The following is a 12,945-nucleotide window of genomic DNA, read 5'->3' as shown; positions in this document are numbered from 1 at the left end:
TGCCAAGTGTATAGGGTGGTTGTAACGTCTGGTGTTACTGTCGGTCGAGGAAATCTCTGACTATCCTACAGCTGTTCAGGATTGCGACTTTCTGGAGTTCCTTATAGGTGTTCTCTGGGAGGCTTATTGCTGCTAGTCTGCTTTGTAGAGTCTTTGGCTCCATACCGGTGGTTGACACGATGATTGGGACAGTTGATTCTTCTTGCCTATATGCCACATCTCCTTGATCCTTGTCTCAGGTTCGTGTACTTCCTAATTTTTTCCTCATGGGTTTTCTGGACATTGCTAGTGTTCGGCATCGTTATGTCCATCATGTAGGTAGCCTTTTCCATCTTGTCCACAAGGGTTATATCTACTCTGTTGTACGGGATGGTCTTATCCGTTATTATGGCGCGATCCCAGTTCAGCTTGTGAGTTCGGGTCTCTAGTACTGCCTGGGGTTCGTACTTGTATTATGGTACGCTTTCTTTGGTCAACTGGTATTTCCTCGCTAGCTTCTGCTGTATTATCCTGGCTACCTGGTCGTGTCTATGAGAGTACTCAGTCTGGGTGGTCACCTTGCATCCCACGGTGATGTGTTGGATCGTTTCTGAGGCCAGGTGGCATCGTCGACATGTGTCATCTGACATTCCGAGCTCCTTTGCGATGTATTTTCTATAGTTTCTGGTGTTGATTACCCTGTTCCTGGATGGGCAGCATGAATCCTTCAGTCTCGGGAAGGAGCGTCCTGCTTGTGAGCCATGCATTGGAAGCAACGGTGTCGATGTGATCTTGATGGAGGTGTAGTGTCTGCCATGGAGTATCTTCTTTGCCCATCTTTCTAACTTCGTTTCTTGTACTGTCTGGGCGGGAGGGGTTTTCTCGCTTAGGTTGACTGGGGTATACCACTTATCTATCTTCCTATTGGTCTGGTGGAGTGGTGCTGTGTTGTTCTCGAAGTAATCCTTCAGGTTAACTATCGCTGTTTTCTGTTGTTCTATCAGGTCTATCAAACCCCTTCCTCCCTCTTTCCGAGGTATTGTTATTCTCTCCACTGCTGACTTCGGGTGGTGTTGGCGACTCTTGGTAATCATTATCCTTGTCTTTCGCATGATATCTTCTAGTTCAGTGTTAGTCCAATCTGTGACCCCGAATGTGTATGTTAGTACTGGAGCTGCATAGGTGTTTATGGCTTTAAATGTGTTCCCTCCGTTCAATTTTGCTTTCAGCAGCCTTCTGAGTCTGAGTCTCTGATGATATTTTTCGGTCAGGCACTTCTTGATTTCCTTGTGCTCTAACTGCTCAGCCTGCATCATCCCTATGCATTTGTAGGTCTCTCCTTCTGTCATAGCTTCGATCTCTTTAACAGTCAGCAGCTGGTAGTTTTGGAAAACTAATTTTCCCTGGTGCAGTGTGTGGGTTTTGCATTTTTCTAGACCAAATTCCATCCTGATGTCTTTGCTAAATTCTTTGGTGATCCGGAGTAGTTGCTGGAGTTGCTTCTCGGTTGCCGCATAGAGCTTGATGTCATCCATGTACATCAGGTGGGTGAGGGTGTTCAGGTTCTTTCTTCCTTATTTGATGTTATATCCATACTTGCTGCTGTTGAGCATGGTGGATAGCAGGTTGAGTACTAGACAGAACCATAGTGTGCTCAGAGCATCTCCCTGAAAGATTCCTCTTCTAATGGGGGATTGGCCTGGTTGTGATGTTCTCGACCTTAATGGTGGTACTCCATTTCGCCATTGTTTCTCCTAGGAAGTTTGTCACTATCGAATTGACCTTGTAGATCTCCAGGGTCTCTATTAGCCAGCTATGAGGTACGGAGTCGTAGGCCTTGCGGTAATCGATGTAGGCCGTGTATAAATTGCGGTGCTTCTTGAAGGCTTGCTCCATAACTGCGGCATCTATGGTTCTTCTTGCATCCTTTGCTTCTCCGCTTGCATCCTTTCTGCTGTTCGGCCATTCTTCGACCGACAGTAACACCAGATATTACAACCACTCTGTGTACTTGGTAGCAGTACCTGTCACGGAGTGGAATCCCCCAATCAGGGAGAAATAATATAAGAGCAAAAACAACAACAACAATAATAATAATAATTATTATTATTATTGTGCAAGGAAGCCTGAAGCTTTTGCTACACCAGGCAAAAGAAAATTTCTCAGTTACCCTGAGAGAGAGAGAGAGAGAGAGAGAGAGAGAGAGAGAGAGAGAGAGAGAGAGAGAGAGAGAGAGAGAGAGAGAGAGAGAGAGAGAGAGAGAGAGAGAGAGAGAGAGAGAGAGAGACGCGCCTCCGTAGCCAGGTGGGCAGGAGCAGCAGTGTGTAGCACACGCTTCTTGATTAGACCGCGGTTCGAGCCCGTGACCACCAAATACGGAAAGGTCAGGGAATGACCCCCGCATATCCCTAGAGCAATATGGCCTTAGTTGCTAATTCTCCGAAAAACCAAATAACAACCAAATAACAAGAAAAACCAAGAAAGAGAAGAATGAGGATATCCAGCTGAGGAAACCGTGTTGTAGAAGTACAGTCATAAGTGGGCGGTTGCCTGTATTTCTTGAATTAACTCACGTCCCTTGATGGAATAAACCTGCTTCTCCTAAGGCTGCAGTTGAAAGAATGTACACTACAGTATAAGTGATAGAGTAAACATTATTATACATTGCATTATTGTATCGTCGAGTGCAGTTACGGAAAATGCCCGGAGCTCAATTCTGTGATTTTATTCTACAAGCTCTGTAACTTCCACAAATAGGCTGTTGTTGTTGATTTCTCTTTTATATTGATTTCTCTCTTTTATATAGCTACTGGTGTTTTATAATGTAATGCCTCCTGTTGGTGAATATTAAGATCTCAGACGATCAGGGACGAATACAGACTTTTTCTGCGGTGGGAGCAGGAACCGATACTATGATAGTGATAATTGTTGTGGACAGTAATTGAAAATTAAGTTCGTATTTAGCTTGACTTACCTTGAAATTTTAACCAGCATTTATTTGATATTCCTATAACACTATAGGAATATCAAATAAACCTAGCAACTTAATATCATAAAAGTATATGTTCCTATTTACTCAGGTTCGATTGAGGCGATTGGCCCGTTCTGGAAGCGCTGCTGCACACAATAGACATAAACATACTGTTCGTTAAATTAATTAATTTATTTTTCCAAAATTATTAAATTTTCTAATGTTTAAATGCACATGGAAAACTTCTCAAGCAGCCCATACCTATTTGAAACTAAGTGTTCTGACGTCATTTTGAAAGTTTTACGTGCCGGAAGCTGGCACATAGACGGCATAGGACAAATTATTTGACTTCGTTGCTCAATGATCTCATGCAGGGGCTACAGCTACCCACGTGACTTGACGCGTTTTTGTTAGCGTAGGCTGTAACCCTCCTTATATGGTATAACGGTGCACAGCAAGTGGACAGTGGGAGTGCACTGTGGGTTGCCAAGAACGCAGCCGCGCCTTCCTAGCCTCAGGTTGGCATCTTCTCTTATCGTTGATGGCAAGGCCATTGCAGATCGCCTGTTTACTAATTACTGAGTAGGTCGTAAATTATTAATATAAATCTTGTTTTTCTTTTAGCATCTGTATCAGCATCAAGTTTACAAAGGGAGTGAGACTACTCGTACCTTGGCTGCCTAGTTAGAGGGGCAAAAGTCTTTTTTATATATACCACTAATGTATACTACTAATGCATTTTTTATATACTGTATACTTTTTTATATATACAGTACTGTATACTTTTTTTATATATACTGTATACTTTTTTATATATACTGTATACTTGTTTATATATACTGTATACTACAACTGCATACTACAATGGCAGATAGTCAAACTTAATATGGTATGCAGGTCGCATTAACTTTATATGTGTGTAGGATGGGCTACATTCATATTGAATATTTTAACACAAAGCTGTTTATATATATATAGAGCATAATATATAATAATAGAGCATAATGTATAATAAATTATTAGTATATTATTATAACTGTTCATTTATTGAGTTAAAAACTAAATCTGATGTTCATCTGTTCGAAATGAACACACTTACTTATTTTATAAAATTATTTATAAAAGTACAAAATGTGTACATTTTTTGTACTTTTATGTATAACAAAAAATGCTTAGCCCCATAAATAAACTATATCAACAGTTAAAAACACTGTTCTTTAACAACTCATCAAGAAGTTCTTTCCAGAAACTTAGAATCTTTTCTTTTTTTTTAACTTAATGAGGTCAGACATAATATTTGGTGTAGATGCAATCTTCATTAAGGACACATGCGAGCTATTTATGAATATGCAGTCTTGTTAATTCTGATCACGATTAACAGGCGAGCTGTCAGTCGTGCTCTTTATAGTCTCTTGCTTGTTTTATTGAATGAAGAAAACTGCCAAACATCGTATATCTTCGACAGAAATTGTTGATTTATCTTTGGGAATCAATGAGTCCCATTTGTAGATCTTTATCTGCTTTTTCAACGTCGAAATGAAATGGTGCATTGAAAATGAAAATTTTCTTTTCACAAAACTAATCATTTGAAGTCAAGAAAGGTGGTTAAAAAGAATTGGATCGGTTGCATTTGCGTAGTGGCAGACCCAGGATTTTCTCAATGAAAATCCTGGTGAAATATTGGTAAAACAACCTACAGCATATTGGGGCACCCTGACGGTTGCAAACCTTTTTTCCTCCCATGCAGTGCTTCTGGAGACACCATCGCTCGGGTGTTAGAAGAAGACGGAAAGGGATGCAGAATAACTATAGGATACTGTAGCAGGCATTTGAATGTACATGAAATAAATTACTCCACTATAGAGAAGGAAGCCATCGCAATATTGTTCTCTGTCAAAATGTTCAAGTATCTGCTAAAATGTCGAAAAACCTACGTCCTGTCGGACTATCAGCCATTTCAGATATTGAGAAATATAAAAGATAAAAAAAAACACATAATAAACTTGAGCTTTAGGAGTACAAGAGTACGACCTGGAGGTGAAAAACATTCCTGGCAACAAGAATGTAGTAGCCGACTATTTGAGCAGGGCCGGATACTTCTCCAATGAAGACGAACGCAGGAGGGCCTCAACGTGAATATGTATAACATCAAGACAACAGGTCAAGATACGGGGAACTAGAATACTAACTGGGAGGAAGAAGATATCCAGAGGAAGCAAAGGAAAGACGCCTTATTAGGCGGGATAATGGAGAAATTAGAAAATAGTAGTGAATGTGTGGGGGGGGGGGAAACTGAAATGTTAAAACTTACTATTATTATGTATACCTTTATTATTATTAGTAGTAATAATTCTTGTAATTAATAAATCTCGTTAAACTTTCAGACCCACCTCTCTTAACTTTGTATTTCCCCGTTTATTTTCCCCCTAATTTACCCCTCCCACATTAACACCTGACTTGTATACTGCACAGAAGATCACAGATTCTGGGGGAACAGAAGTTCATGTATGTCTCCTCTGGACTGGCTGAGTATTCAGAATGACTCATACTACACTTGATAAACATATACAATATTGTTTATTCACAGTATATACATTAAAAGAATATATCATACATCATCATTTGGGGATTATGTTAATTACTAGCATTATATGTGTGCTAAGATGTAAAGATAATTACAATTCATATATCGTGTCTCTTCATGTCTTTCTGCCTTTTCTCCTTCTGGTTTAGGTTACATCTCATAACATTCTCTTGTCTTCTAACAATTTAAACTTCCCAACAGGGATTACAGCAGTGAGCAAAACACCTATATGTGTATTTTCCTAGATTTATAAATCCCCGCTATAATCTTTCTTTAATTATCCCTTCCAAAATAATTACATGTGCTTAGAACACTCTTTAGTCTCAACTTAAAACATACTAGTCTCGAGTACATATATCTAAATCTTCCTTGCTTATTAACTTATCTTTGTGATGAAGTACATATATCTATATATTATGAACTTTCTCCTTCCCTTTATGCTAAACAATATCAAATCAACTATCAACTACCTTCCCTAGAGTCCTTTCCTTCCAATCAAGCTTAAAACTATTATCTAGTACTTACATAACAGCTTAGGGATCACTCTTTACACAACCTTTTTTTTTCAGCTCAGGGGCGGCTATCATCAATATAGGGCATCATCAAACTCCTACTGGAATTAGTCATCGGCTAAGGAACTGCTGCTCATCTACAGGAATTCTCCTTCGTTCAGGAACTCACTCTTTTCTCCATAAATGGGTTGCTCTGGCCGGCTTTGGGCGTCTGATCAGCTCGACGATACTGGGCTGCATAATAAAATTATCAAGACTCTCCTTACTGCTTTATCGAGGAGCCAGACTGTATAAATCTTCCTTATCTTTCTATACCGAGACTTTTCGATCCTTATCACTCAGCTCCAGCATATGTGTTTCCATCTTTCATTGGGCATCTCCTTCCTATTTCTACGTTTTGGCTGACCTCTCCCAGAACTTGCCTAAGGAATTGTCTTTGCGACAAACTGCTTCAATTCCCACTACCACATTCCAGCGATTCACAAGAACTCCCACCTTCTTCAAAACTTCCTACAACTCCAGAAAACTCTAAAACTCTCTCACTGCAAAAACTCCCTTAAATTAATTTCTCTGTTCGCTACTCTCCAGCGATTCTCCCGGCACTTCTCGGGATTTCTTTCCAGCCGCACATCACTCAGGAACACCCACAGGAACTCTCAAAACTTCCAAAAACTGCCCAAACTGTCAAAAAAACTGGAACTGTCTCTTTCCTCCTGTTCCATCTCCTTTTTGCTTCAGCCACCCCTTCTATTCTGATCCAATCGTAGTTCGTTCTTCATCATCCCTTTATTCTCATTCGCTCTCTCCCACTTCCGTCGTTTTCTTGGCCCTTCCCTTTCCTGGGGAAACATCCGACTTCTCGAAATTTCTAGAAGCTTCGATGAACTTCCGGATGTCTAGAAATTTCTAGATATTTCCTTGTGAACATTCCGATGCACTTATCCCTTATTAGTCCACTCTGTTTTTTCTCTACCGCTCCTTGAAATCAGTAAGTGCTCAAGGAGTCGGTTTGTTTTATCCAGCAGCTAGCTATTTCCACACGGTGTATGCCACATCCAGGGTCCCCTCCACCCTCTTACTCTTTAAAATTCTTTCTCTCCACAAGGTCTCTCTTAGTCTTTAAAATTCTTTCTCTCCACAAGGGGAAGTAGGTTCCCTTGTTCTTTTCTTCCAAAGAGCTGCCCACTTTCTGTTTATAGCGACTTGAACTGGCCTTACGGTGCTCCCATTGTACTTTTGTGCCCTGTCCAGCTACCCCCCGTTGTTACGCTAATCCTCCCCTACTTAACTGTACAGTACAGAGCGATCGCAATCTAAGCTGAAAATCATCCTATGTAAATAATATTATTTAATATATATATTTTTTTTCTTGTTATGTTATAATATTTAGAACATAACATTCCCTAGGATAAGTGTAAGAATTGGGTTCTTACAAATTATTAGGAAATCATGTCTTAAACGAGCATGGTATCCTGGTATTGAGAATATGGGACAAGAGAAGGGGAGTACGCCTTCTATGCCAGTAAACTGGCAGGACACTTCGGATACTACAAGATGAAGGAGAGGATTGATAAGCGCTACAAGTGGAAGGGCATGCTTAAAAATATTAAGGAATATTGTAAGACCTGCCATGAGTGTCAGATCAGGGCAACATTTATAGGTAGAGTTCCGCTACAGCCCCATCTAGAACCCCAACAACCCTTTGAACCTATAGCATTAGACTTAATTGGTCCCCTCCCCGTGACTAAAAGCGGGACAAATATATGCTGAGTGATTACTGAATTATAACCACCCCTATGAAAACTGAATGCGACCCGTTGACCACGTGAGGTACAAGAGTGCGCAGTTAGTCGACCTACATAGCATAGATAAGGTGTGTGTGTCTGTCAGTGGTTCAGTAGGTAGAAAATTCGAGCGTAATGGGTAAAAGGAAGGATTTATCGGACTTTGATAAAGGACAGATTGTGCGTGCTCAACGAGCTGGTGCCACGATTTCCCAAACGGCTGAACTGGTGAGGTGTTCGAGAGCTTCCGTAGTTAAAGTGTACCAGGACTGGAGTCGAAATGGTCAAACAACGACACCGACGGCAAAACTGCAAAGGTCAGCGAAATGTTGATGTTAGAGGTGAACCCCGGGTCCGACGACTCGTACAGGCGCAGCACTGTTGAAGAGTTGACTACCCAATACAACATGGGCCAACCCGGAACAATATTTAGCATGACCATGCGTCGCACGCTCGCATGTATGGGCTATACCAACAGACAACCCCTACGGCATCCTCTCGAACTATTAATATTGTAAGAGTGGCATGACAAACTATTATCTTTAGGCCACCCGAATAATGAAATTTATCTGCCGTGCTTTATCTTATGTCTGTTAATTGCAGGCGCCTCCGTAGCCAGGTGGGAAGGAGCAGCAGTGCATAGCACACGCTTCTTAATTAGACCGGGGTTCGAGCCCGTCACCACCAAATATGGAGGATGCGGAAAGGTCAGGGAATGACCACCGCATATCCCGGAGCAATATGGCCTTAGTTGCTAATGCTCCTAAAAACCAAACAACAACAACAACAACTGTTAATTGCATGTGTTCTTTGGTCGATTTGTCTGTTTGCTGGACAAAAAAACCCCAGTTCATGGGGTAAAAACCTTGCGATCTACCCTTCAGACCTACTAACTCGGCCACGGAGTGAAAAAAGCCCATTAAAGTTCCTCGCGTCATTGACGGGATTCGAACCTGGGCCTTTTCCACCAGGTGTAGGGAGAACGGTGACGATACCACTGTGCTACCCGCGCAGACAGAGTGGCATGACAATGAGACAGACTATGATGATGGAAACTGTAAATGGGGCAGACCGATTAATAAGAATATAATGAAAACTCTGCAACTACGAATGCGCCCAAAGAAGAGGAACAAAAACTAGAGTGTATATGATAGATTGTGTATATTAGTTAAGGTGATGTTAATATAAAGTGGGAGGGGGAATTAAACGTTCGAAATATTACAAAAAAAGAAATTTAGAGGCCCGACCTATAGGCAAGCGTTGCTTACAACTCCCAAGAGATTCTAGGGAAATTGTATAACATTACGTTGATGGGAATATTTTGCCGCGCCCAAGGTAGAGAAATTATGTAACGCATGAAGAATGACTTAAATTTATAGTGGGGATCAGAACAATTAGTGAGAATTAAGGTAACCTTAGAGCTAACCAGGTATCTAGCTGATTAAAGGTATATGAATTTTATATGCTATGTTTAGAAATTAGTTAATTGAATAATATGATGTATATTTTTCACTATACAAATGTTACTTGCATTCATGATATATTATGTATCGCGCAAGATATGAAAAAAATCAACTAAGTGAGACTAAATATTGTCGATCGAGGAGAGAGAATGCCTAACTAAGGAGGGCATAGTTACTGCCATATTGCCGCTAATAGTCGGCTAACTTTAACCCCATTTGTGTAAAGTCTTATGAAATTTGACATAATTGTATATAGATATCTATCTGAATTGCAATTTTTCATTAAAGTGCATTAAAATGTGTGAAGTCTTATGAAATTTGACATAATTGTATACAGATATGTATCTGAATTGTTTTCATTAAAGTGCATTAAAATAGTTTTCTATCATATTTATTGTTTGCAGTTATTCATAGATACTCAATATACATACTTTATACTGGATTATCAATGGAGATATGATAAATACCAATCATAATTAATGCATCTTTAATTTAGGCAAAGAAAACCTAAACCCACATTACCTATTTAAAGGTTATTGTGTTAGCTCCTCAAGCCAACATAAACTCCTCTGACCGTTTGGTCGTCCAGGAGTATAAACAGAAAATTTATTATTATTATTATTATATGTACAGCGGAAATTACGTAATTTGTCCTCATTTATGGATACGACGTCATTCCCGATATGACATATCGAATCAAAATTAGTGTGTTAGCATTACTAGCCAATATATGTACAGCGTAAATGACGTCATTTTCGGAAATCACGAAAACAAGGTTAGTCAATTTGTGTCATTAGCAGTTTCATTGGTATACTGAGTCAAGAACATTATAGGTTACCGAGCTGTTTAACCGCAGAGAATAGATCGCGCTTATGTTGAAAGCCACCACCAAAGAGTCTCTCGTTGTCAATATCATTAGCTTCATTGCTTCATTGTTCACGAACAACCATTCTAAGTACACAGTCGAAGTGAGTGGTACTTTAGGCACCTCAGATCACAACTTGGTGATTGTCTCTTCTCCAATGGAGCCTTTATCTCATGGTTATTCCCAACCTCGTATAGTCTGGCATTACAAGAATGCAAAATGAGATGACCTGCAAGATTTCTTTTCTTTTTTATCCTTGGTCGGATTGCTGTTTCAAAACTTCTGATGTCAACGTTTGCTCAGATCGTGTCAGTGAAATTATTCTTGTAGGAGTGGTATCCTTTATTCCAAACTCCAGTTTAAAATCTCCTCTTTTATCTAAACCTTGGTTTTCCAATAAATGTGCTATGGCTGTTCAAGAGAAGAACGTTGCATATCGGAATTGGCTTGTTTCCAATTCTTCAGTTTCATTTTCTGCCTACACCAAACCTCGCAATAATTGCAAAGCAGTTATTAATCAGTCCAAATTAGATTTTGAACAGACAAAGAGTAGAAAACTTGCTTCTTGCCCTAATGGTAGCCGAGCATTCTGGTCTTTTGCCAAAGCTAGTGGCCGCAACTTTTGCCCATCTCTACTCCCACCTCTGTCAAAACCAGATGGTTCTGTTGTCACTTCAGCCAAGGATATGGTAAAACACCTCCCACCATTCCCAACACGCTCCATTCAATGCCTCCTGTAGTCTTCCATAAAAAGGATGTCAGAAGGATTTTAACGAATCTGGATGCAAAGAAAGCTCCAGGTCCTGATGGTATTTCTCACTTGTTCTCAAAACCTGTGCTCCTGAACTTACTCCTGTTCTTTGCCGCCTCTTTTTTCATTTTCTTCTTCCAAAGGTGGTTTTCCTTCTGCTTGGAAATTTGTTCATATCCAACCAGTTCCTAAAAAAGGGTGACAAATCCCTCCCATCCGATTTTTGTCCAATTGCAATTATTTCTACTTTTTCTAAATTAATGGAGAAATCAATTAACCACCAACTCTTAAACTACCTAAAAACCTTCCTTCCGATCAACGATCGCCAGTATAGATTCCGTCAGTGTCGATCCACTGGTGATATTCTGGCTTATGTTATGTTACTCATTTATGGACAAATTCAATGGAAACGTTTGGTGAAACACAAGCAGTTGCTCTAGACATCTCAAAGGCTTTCGATTATGTTTGGCGTAAAGGACTTCTATGGTTTGCCAACTGTTTTTTGTAATTGGTTATCCAGTTTAGTTTTCTCTCTGATCGCTCACTGAGGTTGATTGTAGATGGCTCTCTGTCTTCTAACTTCTCCACTAATGCTGGTGACGCTCAAGGTTAACTGCTTTCCCTCCTATTTTCCTCTTGTATATTATTGACCTTCTTCCATTGATTGGAAATCCTATCCATAGTTTTGCTGATGATAGCACATTGCATTCCATTTTCCATTTTTAGAAACCTTGCCCTGCTCAATCAGTTTCAACTTCTCGAAAATCCGCTACTAATTCCTTAAATGCCGATCTACAATGGGGGATCAAAGAATAGGGGCAGAGACAACTTAGTTGATTTCAATCCTTCCAAAACTCAGTCTTATCTTATATCTGGCAAAAAGGATTCTTCTGCTCCTATGCTTATCTTTGGTGACACTCCGATTTCTAGGCAAAATGATATATCTCTTTTGGGGATTACTCTTACTTCTAATCTCTCTTGGCACAAGCACATTACAAATATTGCTTCCTCTTCATCTAAAAAAACTTGATTTTCTCTTTATTCCTCGGCGTAATTTTTCTTCCAAACAGCTGTTTACTCTGTACAAATTGCAAATCAGCCCTACCATGGAATATTGTTCCCACATCTGGGGCGGTGCCCTCCATAACCTCTCTCAGGCTTCTAGATTCCATTCAGAAGAGGGCAGTTAGGGTAATTAATGACTCCCCTCTAATATAGTCTCTCCCACTATCTGTCTCATAGTATTGTTTCTGCTGCATGCCTTTTTTACAGATACTTCCATAGGCACTGCTCTTCTGAATTGGTTTCTATAATTCCCGCTCTCTCTTTCAAAGCAATCCGAACACGTGCCGCCACCAGCCAGCATCCATTTAATGTCCAACTTCAAAAACTCACAGACACAACTTTTCTTCTTCCTCGTTTATTCATTCAACTGCCGTTTTCTGGAACAACCTTCCTTCATACGTATTTCCTGAAAATTACAGTCTACAGAAGTTCAAGTCCAATGTCAACAAATATCTTGTTTCATCTTCTCAACCTCCAATCCAAGCACGGTACTAAGTCCCGCTCTCTCTTTCAAAACTATTGGTTCTAATACCTCTCATGTTTGGGGTTTTCATAAAAAAAAAAAAAAAAAAGACATAAAGGTGATCATATGGAGAGTAACATCGCTTCAGTCAGATCATCTGAGCTCGCAAGTTGCCGTCATGAACGGAGTCACACGTATATTCTCTCTGAACGTTCTGAATTGTCCAAGATAAATGCTGGGAATAGACAGTTTCTCTGAGTGCTCGTCAAATAGTAGGCTCTGCGATACTTTAGTTTCTCCTGGGGCAATTCTTAGATATTTATCCTTGATCTACAACATGCTGTTGCGCGACGAGACTTTCCTCGATCGAAACCGCTTCTGTTATGTTGTCTTTAGCCAAATTTTCATGTGACTGTCATCAAAGAATGACTGATCTATCATGATTTGATACAATCGATAGAGAAGATTGTCGACCAAATATCGAAGCCACGCTTTAACCACTCGCTTT

Source organism: Mastigoproctus giganteus, chromosome 2, assembly GCF_048544385.1.
Source record: "Mastigoproctus giganteus isolate SK-2022 chromosome 2, ASM4854438v1, whole genome shotgun sequence".
Classification (NCBI taxonomy): domain Eukaryota; kingdom Metazoa; phylum Arthropoda; class Arachnida; order Uropygi; family Thelyphonidae; genus Mastigoproctus; species Mastigoproctus giganteus.
Note: the sequence above shows the minus strand (reverse complement) of the source record.